Below are 13,886 nucleotides of genomic sequence, written 5' to 3' on the forward strand. Positions count from 1 at the left end.
GTACCCCACTGGCCACAGGCTTCCAGTCACAAAAACAACCTTCGACCATCACCCTCTGCCTTCTGCCACTAAGCCAGTTTTGTATCCAATGTGCCAAGGCACCCTGGATTCCATGGGCTCTTACCTTCTTGACCAGTCTCCTGTGCGGGACTTTATCGAAGGCCTTACTGAAATCCATGTATACCACATCCACTGCGTTACCCTCATCCACACACCTAGTCACCCCCTCAAAAAATTCAATCAAATTAGTCAGACATGATCTTCCCTTGACAAAGCCATGTTGACTATCCCTGATTAATCCTTGCCTCTCCAAGTGGAGACAAATTTTGTCCCTCAGGATTTTTTCCAATAATTTTCCTACCACTGATGTTAGGCTCACTGGCCTGTAGTTCCCCGGTTTTTCCCTACTACCCTTCTTGAATAATGGTACTACATTAGCGGTTCTCCAGTCCTCTGGCACATCCCCTGTGGCCAGAGAGGTCCTGAATATATGTGTTAGAGCCCCCGCAATCTCCTCCTTTGCCTCACACAGCAGCCTGGGATACATTTCATCCGGGCCTGGGGATTTATCCATTTTTAGGCCAGCTAAAACCGCCAATACCTCCCCCCGCTCGATGTTAATATGTTCGAGCATATCACAGTCCCCCCGCCCTATTTCTATGTCTACATCGTCCTTCTCCATAGTGAAAACAGACGCAAAAAATTCATTCAGAACCCCTCCTACATCTTCCGGCTCCACACACAGATTGCCACTTTTGTCCCTAATGGGCCCTATTTTTTCCCTAGTTATCCTCTTACCCTTAATATACTTATAAAACATCTTCGGATTTTCCTTTATTTTGCTTGCCAGTGTTATTTCATGGCCCCTCCTTGATCTCCTAATTTCTTTTTTAAGTATCCCCCTGCACTTTTTGTACTCCTCTAGGGCTTCCTCCGTCTTTAGCCTTTTGTATCTACCAAAAGCCCTCCTTTTTTTCCTAATCCATTCTCGTATATCCCCTGACATCCAAGGTTCCCTGTGGTTTTTGGAACCACCCTTGACCTTTACGGGAACATGTTGCCATTGTATGATCTCAATCTCCCTTCTGAAAGCCTCCCATTTCTCCGATGCGGATTTTCCTACAAGTAGCTGATCCCAGTCCATTTTGGCCAGATCCTGCCTTATCCTATTAAAATCGGCCTTCCCCCAATTTAGAACCTTTATTTCCGGCCCATCCCTGTCCTTTTCCATGGCCACCTTAAATCTTACCATATTATGGTCACTATCACCAAAGTGCTCACCTACTAGCACTTTTTCCACTTGGCCGGCCACATTCCCTAGAATTAGGTCCAGTACCGCCCCCTCTCTTGTAGGACTTTCTACATGCTGGCTCAAAAAGCTCTCCTGGATGCACTTTAAGAATTCTACACCCTCTGAGCCTTTCACACTCTGACTATCCCAGTTAATATTGGGGAAGTTGAAATCCCCCATTATTATTACCCTATTATTTGCACATTTCTCTGAGATTTGCCTACATATCTGTTCCTCTATCTCCCCCTGACTGTTTGGAGGCCTATAGTACACTCCCAGCAAAGTGCTTGCCCCCTTTTTGTTTTTAAGCTCCACCCATATGGCCTCATTAGAGGACCCTGCTAATATATCATCCCTCCTTACTGCAGTAATTGACTCCTTAATTAATATTGCGACACCCCCTCCTCTTATACCTCCCCCTCTGTCTCGCCTGAAGATTCTGTACCCCGGAATATTGAGCTGCCAGTCTTGCCCTTCCCTCAACCATGTCTCCGTGATAGCAACAATATCATACTCCCATGTGTTTATCAACACCTTCAGTTCATCCACCTTATTCGCAAGACTCCTTGCATTAAAATAGATGCCATCCAGCCTTGCCCTTATATATTTGCCCTGTCTACCAAGCTGACTTGTTTTTTTCTCTATAATTGGCAGCACATCCCCCCCTATTTCAGCTCCCCTCTGTATCCCATCCCCCTGCCAAGTTAGTTTAAACCCCCCCCAACAGTGCTAGCAAACCTCCCCGCAAGGATATTTGTCCCGCTCTGGTTCAGGTGCAACCCGTCCGACTTGTACAAGTCCCACCTTTCCCAGAAGCAGGCCCAGTGATCCAGGAAAGTAAAACCCTCCCCCCTACACCAACTCTTTAGCCTCAAAGAACTCCAGCAAATTTGTCAAACATGACTTCCCCTTCATAAAACCATGCTGACTTTGTCCTATTAAATTATGATTATCCAAATGTCCTGTTACTGTCTCCTTAATAATGAACTCCAAAATTTTACCTACCGCAGATGTTAGACTAACCGGTCTATAGTTTCCAGCCTTCTGTCTACTGCCCTTTTTAAATAAGGGTGTTACATTAGCAGTTTTCCAGTCTGCCGGGACCTTTGCTGAGTCCAGGGAGTTTTGGAAAATTATTACCAATGCATCCACAATCCCTACCGCCACTTCCCTCAAGACCCTAGGATGTAAGCCATCAGGTCCAGGTGATCTATCCGCCTTGAGTCCCATTATTTTACCGAGTACCACTTCCTTAGTGATTTTGATCATGTTTAGCTCCTCCCCCGCTAAAGCCCCCTGTTTGTCCAGTGTTGGGATATTCTTAGTGTCCTCTACTGTAAAGACTGATACAAAATATTCATTCAGTGTTTTTGCCATCTCCATAATTCCCACCATTAATTTCCCGGTCTCATCCTCTAAGGGACCAACATTTACTTTAGCCACCCTTTTTCTTTTTATATAACTATAAAAACTCTTACTATCTGTTTTTATATTTTTTGCTAATTTACTTTCATAATCTATCTTCCCTTTCTTAATCAATCTTTTTGTTATTTTTTGCTGTCTTTTAAAGTTTTCCCAATCCTCTATCCTCCCACTAGATTTGGCTACCTTTTATGCCCTTGTTTTTAGTCAAATACTATCCTTAATTTCTTTACTTAGCCATGGATGGCTGTCTTTTCTTTTACACCCTTTTCTTCTCAGTGGAATATATATTTTTTGGAAGTTGTAAAATAACTCCTTAAATGTACACCACTGATCATGTATCGTCTTACCCTTTAATCTATTTTCCCAATCCACTCTACTAAATTCCACTTTCATACCTTCATAGTCTCCTTTATTCAAGCTTAGCACGCTTGTTTGAGATCCAACCTACTCACCCTCTAATTGAATATGGAATTCAACCATGTTATGGTCACTCATTCCAAGGGGATCCTTTACTAGGACATTTTTAATTAATCCTGTCTCGTTACACAGGACCAGATTTAAGGTTGCTTGCCCCCTGGTCAGTTCAGTTACATACTGCTCAAGAAACCCATCCCTAATACACTCAATGAACTCCTCCTCAAGGCAGCCCTGCCCAATTTGATTTGTCCAATTAATATGATAGTTAAAATCCTCCATAATTATAGATGTTCCCTTATTACAAGCCTCAACTATTTCCTGATTGATACTCCGTCCAACAGAGTTGCAACTGTTCGGAGGCCTATAGACTACGCCCACTAGTGTTTTTTTCCCCTTATTATTCCTTACCTCCACCCAAACTGTTTCATTATCCTGATCTTTTGACCCAATATCATTTCTCTGTATTACAGTGATTCCTTCCTTTATTAACATAGCCACCCCATCTCCCCTTCCTTCCTGCCTGTCCTTCCTGATCGTTAAATAACCTGGTATGTTTAATTCCCAGGCATTGTCACCCTGCAGCCATGTTTCTGTAATGGCCACAAGATCATACCCATATGTAGTTATTTGTGCCATTAACTCGTCTATTTTGTTACGAATGCTACGTGCATTCAGATAGAGAACTTTCAAATATGTTTTGTGACACTTAGTTCCTGCTTTTGCCCTTTTTATTACTTTACCTTTTACTCCATACCTTCTGCCCCTTCCTGACATGCTCTGGTTTTTAATTTCCCCACTGCTACCTAAGTCTATGACCTTCTCTGTTGTCATTTTTATTATTTGCTCTCTAGGAACCTCCCCCCCACTAGTTAGTTTAAAGCCGTCTCTACAGCCCTAGCTATATGATCCGCCAGGACTCTAGTCCCAGCACTGGCCAAGTGAAGCCCATCCCAACGGAACAGCTCCCTCCTGCCCCAGTGCTGGTGCCAGTGTCCCAGGAAGCAAAACCCATTTTTCCCACACCAGTCTTTGAGCCACGCATTTAACTCTCTAATTTTATTTGTCCCAGCCAAATTCACTCGTGGCTCAGGTAATAATCCAGAGATTATTACCCTTGAGGTTCTGTTTTTTAATTTGACCCCTAGCTGCTCATACTCCTTTAGCAGAACCGGCTTCCTAGTCCTATCTACGTCGTTTGTACCAACATGGACCACGACCACTGGATCCACCCTCTCCCACTGCAAGTTTCTTTCCAGCCCAGAGGAGATGTCCTTAACCCTGGCACCGGGTAGGCAACACAGCCTTCGGGACTCTCGCTCTCGGCTGCAGAGAACTCTATCTATCCCCCTAATAATACTATCCCCTACCACTACAACATTTCTATTTACTCCCCCGTCTTGAATGGCCCCCTGTTCCACGGTGCTGTGGCCAGGTTGCTCATCCTCCCTGCAGTCCCTGCTCCTGTCCCCACAGGGAGTAAGGACCTCGAACCTGTTGGACAAGAGCAAGCGCTGCGGCTCCTCTAGCTCTACCTCCTGGATCCCCGTACCTGCCTCACTCGTAGTCACACCGTCCTGTCCCTGACCATGGGCTACATCTGAATTAATTAACTTCATAGGTGTGACCAACTCCTGATACACAGAGTCCAGGTACTTCTCCCCCTCCCTGATGTGTCGCAGTGTCTGAAGCTCAGACTCCAGCTCATCAACATGGAGCTGGAGTTCCTGTAGCAGCAGACACTTGTCACAGACGTAATCACCGTGAGCCTCAATGGGGTTCACCGGCTCCCACATCTCGCAACAGTAACACATCACCTGCTCCATTCTATGTAATTAATTAAATTTTGTATTGTTAGTTATGGACACCCTCTGCCCGATTTTAGATGCTAGTATCCCCTTTAATTAATTGGATTTAAATTAAATCAATCCCTCTAGTTACACCAGTTAAATGGTTTACCAACAGTCACTCTGCACCAGAAAGGCCTTATTAACTACAACCCACAGAGTTAAAGTTTGAAAAGAGCAACTCACACTTACCCAAACTCACAGCACTCTTTGATGACTCGCACTCAGTGCTTGCTCGCACTAGGACTAGTCTTTTTATACTGTTTGTTTGTTTACAGCCAAATGAATCACCCCTGCTGATTGGTTAGAAAACTGGTTTCCACTGCCTGCTGTGCCAATTTACTCCTACTGCAGTGTAACCTTGTTTTACTCTTCTTAAACCAACAGAATCCCAAATATTTAACATTTCCCCTTTACTTAAACTGCTTAAGTAATCTTATCAAGAATGATTTAAAGAGAAATAACAATTAAAGAGCTCTCACACTTACACTTACCCAAACTCACAGCACTCTCTGCTGACTCGCACATTTCAATCGTGTTGGTGCGATCTTGTGGTACACAAATTGGCGGCTGTATTTGCCTAAGTAACAGTAACTATACTTCAAAAGTAATTCATTGGGGGTGACTTTCATTCAGAAGTCGGGAAGGAGGCAGGACAACTTTCGGGGTTGTAGTCCCGCCTCCATCAAGATGCGGCCAATCCACGCAATTTTAACTTGATTGACTTTGTTGAGCCCACCCAGCGGGCTCAGCAGGCCAATTAAGGGCCACCCAGCAACAGGTGACATCACAGACTGAAATTTCATCTGTCAAGACATTTTGACAGATGAAATATCAGTGTTTCACAGCTGTTTGAAGCTGTCAAACACTGACAGTCTTACTTCTAACCTGAGTCCTTCTAAACAGACTCAGTTAGAAATCTCATCGGCACAGAATGCTGAAGGCTGTCACTTTTGACAGTTCGCAGCCGTTCTGCTTTCTGTGCCAGTTAGATAACGGACTCCCGAAACATAGAGGAAGGAAGGCTGAAAAGGTAAGTACAGGTAATTTAAACTTCTTTAGACACACCAAACACACTTACCTTTGCACTCATGCACCCATCACTCACCTGAACACCGACATCTCGACCCCTCCAAGTCCTTCAACCCGACAGCCCGACTCCTCTAACTTGGCGAGGTTTGGAGCTGTCGGGAATCCTGCACTTCAAGCTTTAAAATAGGGATTAGGCTAAAACAGGCAGTTACTTGTCACTAATCCCTTCCCGCCTCGGGTAGGCGGGTCCCAGTGCGGGGCAGGTACCCGCCTCCTTTGAAACTTACATGGAGGCGGGTTGGGGGCGGGATGGTGTCGGGACCCCCAAATTCGGGACTTTAGCCCCCCACACGCCTCCAATCCCAACTCCACGGGTCAATGAAAATCGACCCCATTATCTGTGAAGCACTTTTGGATGTAGCTCATGTCTGGGTCTGTTGTAGATTAATTGATAGAGATTGACTGCTGTTATTAGTCAACAACTTCATTAACATTGGACCAGGAGACTACTGGGATGGTAGAAGGCGAACTAAATGGACCTTGGTCTTTTTACATCTAGAAATTCCTATGTTCCATTTATTTTTGAACTAAAATAGCAGATGTAAGTGAAATGTAAAAACTGTTCTGAAATCGAGGGTGATGCCAACACTTGCTCCTATTTGACTCTTCCAGGAACAAAACATGCCATTTTCGAAACGTTCTGAATGTTTATAACAGAACAGACGTAGCACTTCGAGTGTGCAATAACTTCTGGAATAGAAAGGTATGGTGGTGTAATGGTTACAGTACTGAACTGGCAAGCGAGAGGGTGTGGCTTTGAATTGCACCGCGACTAATTGTGAAATGGAGTTTAATAAGTCTGGGCATCTGTGGAATGACACTGCAAAAAAAATTACCATGAAACCCGCCGATTGTTGTAAAAGCCCAACTGGTTCACGAATGTCCTTCAGGGAACATAAGAAATAGGAGCTGGAGTAGGTCGCACGGCCCCCTGAGCCTGATCTTCGACCTCAACTCCACCTCGGTATACTTGCATTGGAGGCAGTTCAGAGACGATTCACTAAGTTGATTCCAGAAATGAGGGGATTGACTTATGAGGAATGGTTGAGCAGGCTGGGCCTATACTCATTAGAATTTAGCAGAATGAGAGGTGATCTTATTGAAACATATAAGATACTGAGGGGGCTCAACAGGGTAGATGCAGAGAGGATGTTTCCCCTCGTGGGGAAATCTAGAACGCGGGGGCACAGTTTTAGAATAAAGGGTCTCCCTTTTAGAACTGAGATGAGGAGGAATTTCTTCTCTCAGAGGGTCGTGAATCTGTGGAATTCTCTGCCCCAGAGAGCTGTGGAGGCTGGGTCATTAAATACATTTAAGGTGGAGATAGACAGATTTTTGCAAGATAAGGGAGTGAAGGGTTATGGGGAGCGGGCTGGGAAGTAGCTTTGAGCCCAAGATCAGCCATGATCTTTTTGAATGGCGGAGCAGGCTCGAGGGGCCAAGTGGTCTATTCCTGCTCCTATTTCTTATGTTCTTATGTTTCCTGCCCTATCCCCATAGCCCTTAAATGCATTAGGGAAGGGAACCTGCCATCCTTACCCAGTCCGGCCTACATGTGGCTCCAGTCCCGCCCGATGTGGTTGATTCTTATTGTCCTCTGAAGTGGCCTAGCGAGCCACTTGGTAACCAGGGCAAGTAGAGATGGATTTGGCCAGCCTCTTGAGAAGAAAACAAAAGTTTTTTAAAAATTATATACCGAAAGCACTCCACAGACATCACTGTACTCATTACATGCCAACTATTGCACTACTGACTTTAACTCTCAGCTTTCATGTATCCCATCACGTGACATCCGCCAAAATGATTTCGTTTAAATTGTGGTGTTTGTTTGAATGAGCAAATCATATGGAAAATGCTAGTTTTAAATGTATATTAAAAATCCAAAAGCAAACAGGCTGGTGCTTATCTAGAACCATGGATGCGTTTTTTTGTTTTATGTTAGTCATGGTTGACTGTGATTCGGCGGTTATTATTTTTGGAAAAGGGTATTAAAACAAATTAGGAAAAAATGCCCAAGTACAGGAAACTTTCGATCAACCAGCCCCTAAATAACCGGAACGCTCTATCCACCGGCAAAATTCAGGAGTCGGTTCAGGTAACTTTTTTTACTTTTATTACTTTTTTTACTCCATTTGTTGCTGTGCAAGGGTGTAGCTGAAGCTGTTGCTAAGCTACAGAGACGCTTGCAACTTGTGCCGATTGTTTTGAAGCTGGGGTTTGTTGCTTTATACGGAGCTCTGAGCTCCGTATCTTTTACTATAGCGTTTGGTTATCCGGAATTGTTGATGAACCGGCACCACGTCGGTCCCGTCCGTGCCGGATACCAGAAAGTTTCCTGTAAGAACATAAGAAATAGGAGCAGGAGTCGGCCATTTGGCCATTCGAGCCTGTTCCGCCATTCAATAAGATCATGGCTGATCTTCTACCTCAACTCCACTTTCCTGCACTATCCCCATATCCCTTGATTCCCTTAATGTTCAAAAATCTATCAATCTCTACCTTGAATAGACTCAACGACTGAGCCTCCACAGGCCTCTGGGGTAGAGAATTCCAAAGATTCACCACCCTCTGAGTGAAGAAATTTCTCCTCATCTCAGTCCTAAATGGCTGACCCCTTATTCTGAGACTGTGACCCCTGATTCTAGACTCCCCAGCCAGGGGAACCATCCTCCCTGCATCTACTCTGTCAATCCCTGTAATAATTTTGTATGTTTCAGTGAGATCACCTCTCATTCTTCTAAACTCTAGAGAATATAGGCCTAGTCTACTCAATCTGTCCTCATAGGACAATCCCCCCATCCCAGGAACCAGTCTGGTGAACCTTCGTTGCACTCCCTCTATGGCAAGTATATCATTCCTTAGGTAAGGAGACCAAAACTATACACAATACTCCAGGTGTGGTCTCACCGGGGCTCTATATAGTTGCAGTAAGTAACCCAGACATTTTGTATTTTTTCCTCACACTTTTTTTGCTTGGGTTTCCCAACACTACGTGGAGTGAAGCTGCTCCCAAGCTTCAGGCTCAGCCTCTCTGCAGCGGTTTTCGGAGAGCAGCGGGAGGCGGGGGGCGGGGAGGGGATACCCCGACATACGCTGATTTTTTTTGCTTTCGCGCCCTGCGCAGAAACATCTGTTCACTTTACGTTGAGGGACAGCAATCTTAAGTGCATTTTCCACAATCAAACTTTTGCCACGTGTCGGATGTAGAAACTGCTTTCCATGCTTAATAAAATGTAGTTTGGCTGTGTAATGACATTATTATAAAATTCGTCTGAATCATCTGCAGTATTGCTTTGTCAGTACAGACCGTACTACATTTGGAAGGGCGAGCTTTGATAATGCTTTAACATCATGTCCTTCCTTTGTGTAAATAATGCCAGTTCTAATCATGAATTCAAAGCTCATTTTTTATTTCCCCCCCCCACCCCTGCAAAATTCTAACAAGTTCATCACGACTTTAACAAACAAATATTACGGCCTCTCCTCCATAATTGGAGGATCAGCTCAGAGCAGTGAAAAATTGTAAATGTAAAATCCAGTAGCACTTTCTAATCAATCGTGTTCCCCTGTCTACTTGTGTCAGTTTTCTTATTATAATTAATACAGGGTGGAAAATATAGCTATGTGGAGACTTGCGGGCGTAATCCTATATTTTTCCATTCCATAGTGCAATGTGTCAGGTACTGCAATATGCTTTTTGTTGATGCAAAATGGCTTGTAGTTATGGAAGCCATTTTCTTCCTATTTCTTTCTTTGTATTTTTTGATGGCGAATTCTTTAACTGGTTAGATTTGTGCAGTGATTCGCGGTATCCGTAATGAAAGTATAAAATTCCTTGTGCACTGTCTTAACACATTTCTTCGCCCATTTAACGAATTTGGTTACGAAAGCTAGCACTCGAATATGCAAATACAAGCTGTCCTCATGTTGAGAAAATGTGCTAATCAAAATACAATAACTGTACATTTCTACAATACTCTATTAATCTACTTGAAGGATATTGATTTGTGGCACTCGATCTATATTGGTTGATTGAATTAGATATTTTCTCACCCCTCCATTTCCTTACAAGTCTTGTGGTTTTTGTGCTTCTAGAATCCAAACATCAATGGACCAGAAGACATAGACAATCTGATTCTGGGGATGGCTTCTCAAATAGCGGAACGAGAGGACAATATTGTGGTGGCAGATCTAAGAGGTGAAAACGCTGTCCTGGAAAAAGGGTTAAAAAAAGTTTGACCTGTTTTCCTGGTGTTGGGGAGCTCCGGTTTAGCTCCAGGCCACCCCAAAATTGATTATAAAACCTGGCACTCTAATAAGAGTTAGGGTTAGGGTTAGGGTTAGTAATAAGAGTCTCTAATAAGAGTGCCAGCACAAAGTCATCCTCACATGTTGGGGAGAACAAAAATTCACCAAAATATGCACTAAATAAATATAAACAGAACACAAAGGGGTCGATTTTCATTGACCCGTGGAGTCAGGATTGGAGGCGTATGGGAGGTTAAAGTCCCGAATTCGGGGGTCCCAACACCATCCCGCCCCCAACCCGCCTCCATGTAAGTTTCAAAGGAGGCGGGTACCCGTCCCGCACTGGGACCCGCCTACCCGAGGCGGGAAGGGATTAGTGCCAATTAACTGCCTGTTAACAGGTAGTTAACAGACAGTTTTTAGCCTAATCCCTATTTTAACGCTTGAACTGTGGGATTCCCGATGACTCCAAACCACACCAAGTTAGAGGAGTCGGGTTGAAGGACTTGTAGGGATCGAGATGTCGGTGTTCAGGTGAGTGATGGGTGCATGAGTGCAAAGGTAAGTGTGTTTGGTGTGTCTAAAGTGTGTAAAGAAGTTTAAATTACCGGTACTTACCTTTTCAGCCTTCCTTCCTCTAGGTTTCGGGAGTCCATCATCTAACCGGCACAGAAAGCAGAATGGCTGCGATCTGTCAAAAGTGACAGCCTTCAGCTTCCAGTGTCGGTGAGAGTTCTAACTGAGTCTGCGTAGAAGGACTCAGGTTAGAAGTCAGACTGTCAGTGTTTGACAGCTTCAAACAGCTGTGAAACACTGATATTTCATCTGTCAAGAACCCTTGACTGATGAAATTTCAGTCTGTGATGTCACCTGTTGCCAGGTGACCCTTAATTGGCCTGCTGAGCCCGCTGGGCAGGCTCAACAAGGTCAATCAAGGGAAAATCGCGTCGATTGGCTGGACGTCGATGGAGGCGGGACTAAAACCCAAAAGTTGTATTCCCGCCTCCTTCCCGACAGCTTAATGAAAATCCAGCCCATGAATTCAAATCCCACCACGGCAGCTGGGGAATTTAAATTCAGCTAATTAAATAAATCTGGGAGGAAAAAAGCTAGTATCAGTAATGGTGATCATGGAACTACCGGATTGTTGTAAAAACCCATCTGGTTCACTAATTGTCCTTTAGAGAAGGAAATCTGCTGCCATTACCCGGTCTGGCCTATATGTGACTCCAGACGCACAGCAATGTGGTTGACTCTTCACTGCCCTCTGAAATGGCCTAGCGAGCCACTCGGTCGTACCAAACTGCTACAAAGAAGTATCACCAGACGGACTGCAGCGGTTCAAGAAGGCGGCTCACCACCACCTTCTGAAGGGCAAGTCAGGATGGACAATAAATGCTAGCGATGCCCACATCCCATGAATGAATAAATTTTAAAAAGCCTCAATTCGTTCCTCATAGGCTGTCAGATGTTTTTCTTTGTCTATAGCTCTTTACTTTGTTCATTGATTATTGCCTATTATAACTCTCACTCTACATTGAAAGAAAAACAAGTTGCAAGCGTGACTATAAAGGCCTAATATGGGAACCTGGGTTTGAATTCGGAAGCTTTAGCTGTAAGCTGCATAGCTGGCTACGTACACAGCTTGAACATTTATACATATCATGAAAAGCTCCTAGCACCTCGCACACCTATCCATCCATCCAGCAGGAAGTGGAGAGGAGGACCTCGAGCAGGGGACTGGGAAAGCATAAGTGATACAGGACTGTGAAAGCAGAGTTCAAAAATGTCTGGGAAAAGCAATGCTGTAAATATAAAATTGCGCCAGAATGTTTCGGCTCTTTGACTGACAGGTAAGGTAGGTAACATTATCACCAATTGTGTTTCTTCTAGAATTTTCACAGCAGAGGAACGTGAAACCATTTTGAACACCACGTATGCTGATGTGTTGGTAGCGACAACAAGCGCAGAGCCTGCGGATATTCAGCGCAATGTTTTCTTCTGGAAGGACGGTAAGCAGCATGGTGCCGAGGGACCCTCGGTCTTTTGTAATATGCTAACAGAGAGCAAGACGCTTAACAATATCTGTCAACAATATTATATAGTAAAATGGACCGAGTACCAGCGGGAGGTTCGGAAATAGAAAGCAAGGCAAAGCTGAGATCTGTTGCAAGCTCCAGGTAATACCAGAAATGGTTAGGTTTAAACCTGTTATTTTAATGTATAGCATCTCATGCCCAATTTTTAAAACAAAAACAAATGCAGACATTCTGTTACATTTTCAGTACTGTACCCTTGAAGATACATGGAAATCCCAGAAGGATTTCCTTCGCCTCACCATTGGTGGCTATGCTCTCAGCACTGGAATTCCTTCTCTAGACCTCTCCCTCTCTACCTCTCTCTCCCTCTCTACCTCTCTCTCCTCCTTTAAGACAATCCTTAAAACCTACTGACATGAATCAGTCATTTATGAAAGAAAGACTTATGAAATAATACTGAGCGGCCTGCGGGTGGCGCTGTCCAGCGAGAGTATAAATACTTGGGCACGGGCCCAGCTTGCGCAGGACATTCTTAACAGGAACTAGTGAAGGACACAACTAGACCTCCATGTTGTAAAACAGTTGATTAAAGCTTTGTTTAACGCTTAGACCAAGTGCCTAGTAGTTTTCTTACGTCACCTAGTCTACTCAATATCTCCTCATAGGAGAATCCAGTTAAGTGCTGTAGGCCAGTAGGAGCTGGATTGAGACTGTACAAATGCATTTCACATAGGACATTACAGCCAACAGATATAGGAGACCATCATCCCATCATTCTGGCTGGGTTTGAATGCAAGTTCTAGAGGTGAAAGACCACCCACTGCAACACTTACTCCCCGGGTCTTGCATTTCTTTGCTTATTCTAAACTCTGCAGTGTCTTGAATAATTTGGGATGCTATCAACATCGAGCTAATTTTGTATTTTATAATGTCGTGACTAACTTCGTACTTTATCCAAATGGTGCATGGGCCAGGGAGACCAGGAGGGAAAATAATGGCGAAAACGTACAGTATAAGATACTTGGAAAATAACAGCTAGAGATTAATGCATGGTGGTGTAACTCCTGCACAGAAGCAATGGTACCACATTTGTGTAACAGTGCGGCCTTTAATTTCCGCAGAGCTACTCCCCTTCCGCCGGTATAACTTTGCAAGATGTGCGTCGGAAACAGGATTTCCGACGTTCTCCCGGTGAAGCTACACTGGTGCCGCGGGAGAAGCTCTGGGGAAGATCTGGGCCAAGGTGAAGCGTGCAGTATGGAGGAACAACGCCGAGTGCAAAAGTGTTTCAACAAGTTCTAAGTGGAATGCATTTTCAGGCGGGACTGAGAGAATTCTGAATCCTAACTGTGTATATGAATTCAAAACTTCATTTTTTTGGATCTCTGAATCCAACAGATTTGATTCGCACTTCATAACAGCACAATGGATGTTACAGATATCTTACCTGTTCTACAATCTCTGTCGTCCCTTAAATTGTCTGCTAATGCACAATGGGTGAGTCTGTCCAGATCTAAAATAGCCCAATTC

At 44.2% G+C, this 13,886-nt stretch overlaps 1 pseudogene; it reads left to right on the forward strand.

The window, feature by feature from the left end:
* The window catches only part of LOC147081743 (dual oxidase 2-like), a 102,262-nt pseudogene that overhangs the window by 40,706 nt on the left and 47,670 nt on the right, over nucleotides 1-13,886 (forward strand).

This window comes from Somniosus microcephalus, unplaced genomic scaffold (assembly GCF_052327205.1).
Source record: "Somniosus microcephalus isolate GS21.2 unplaced genomic scaffold, FLI_Smic_1.0 scaffold460, whole genome shotgun sequence".
NCBI classification, from domain to species: Eukaryota; Metazoa; Chordata; class Chondrichthyes; order Squaliformes; family Somniosidae; genus Somniosus; species Somniosus microcephalus.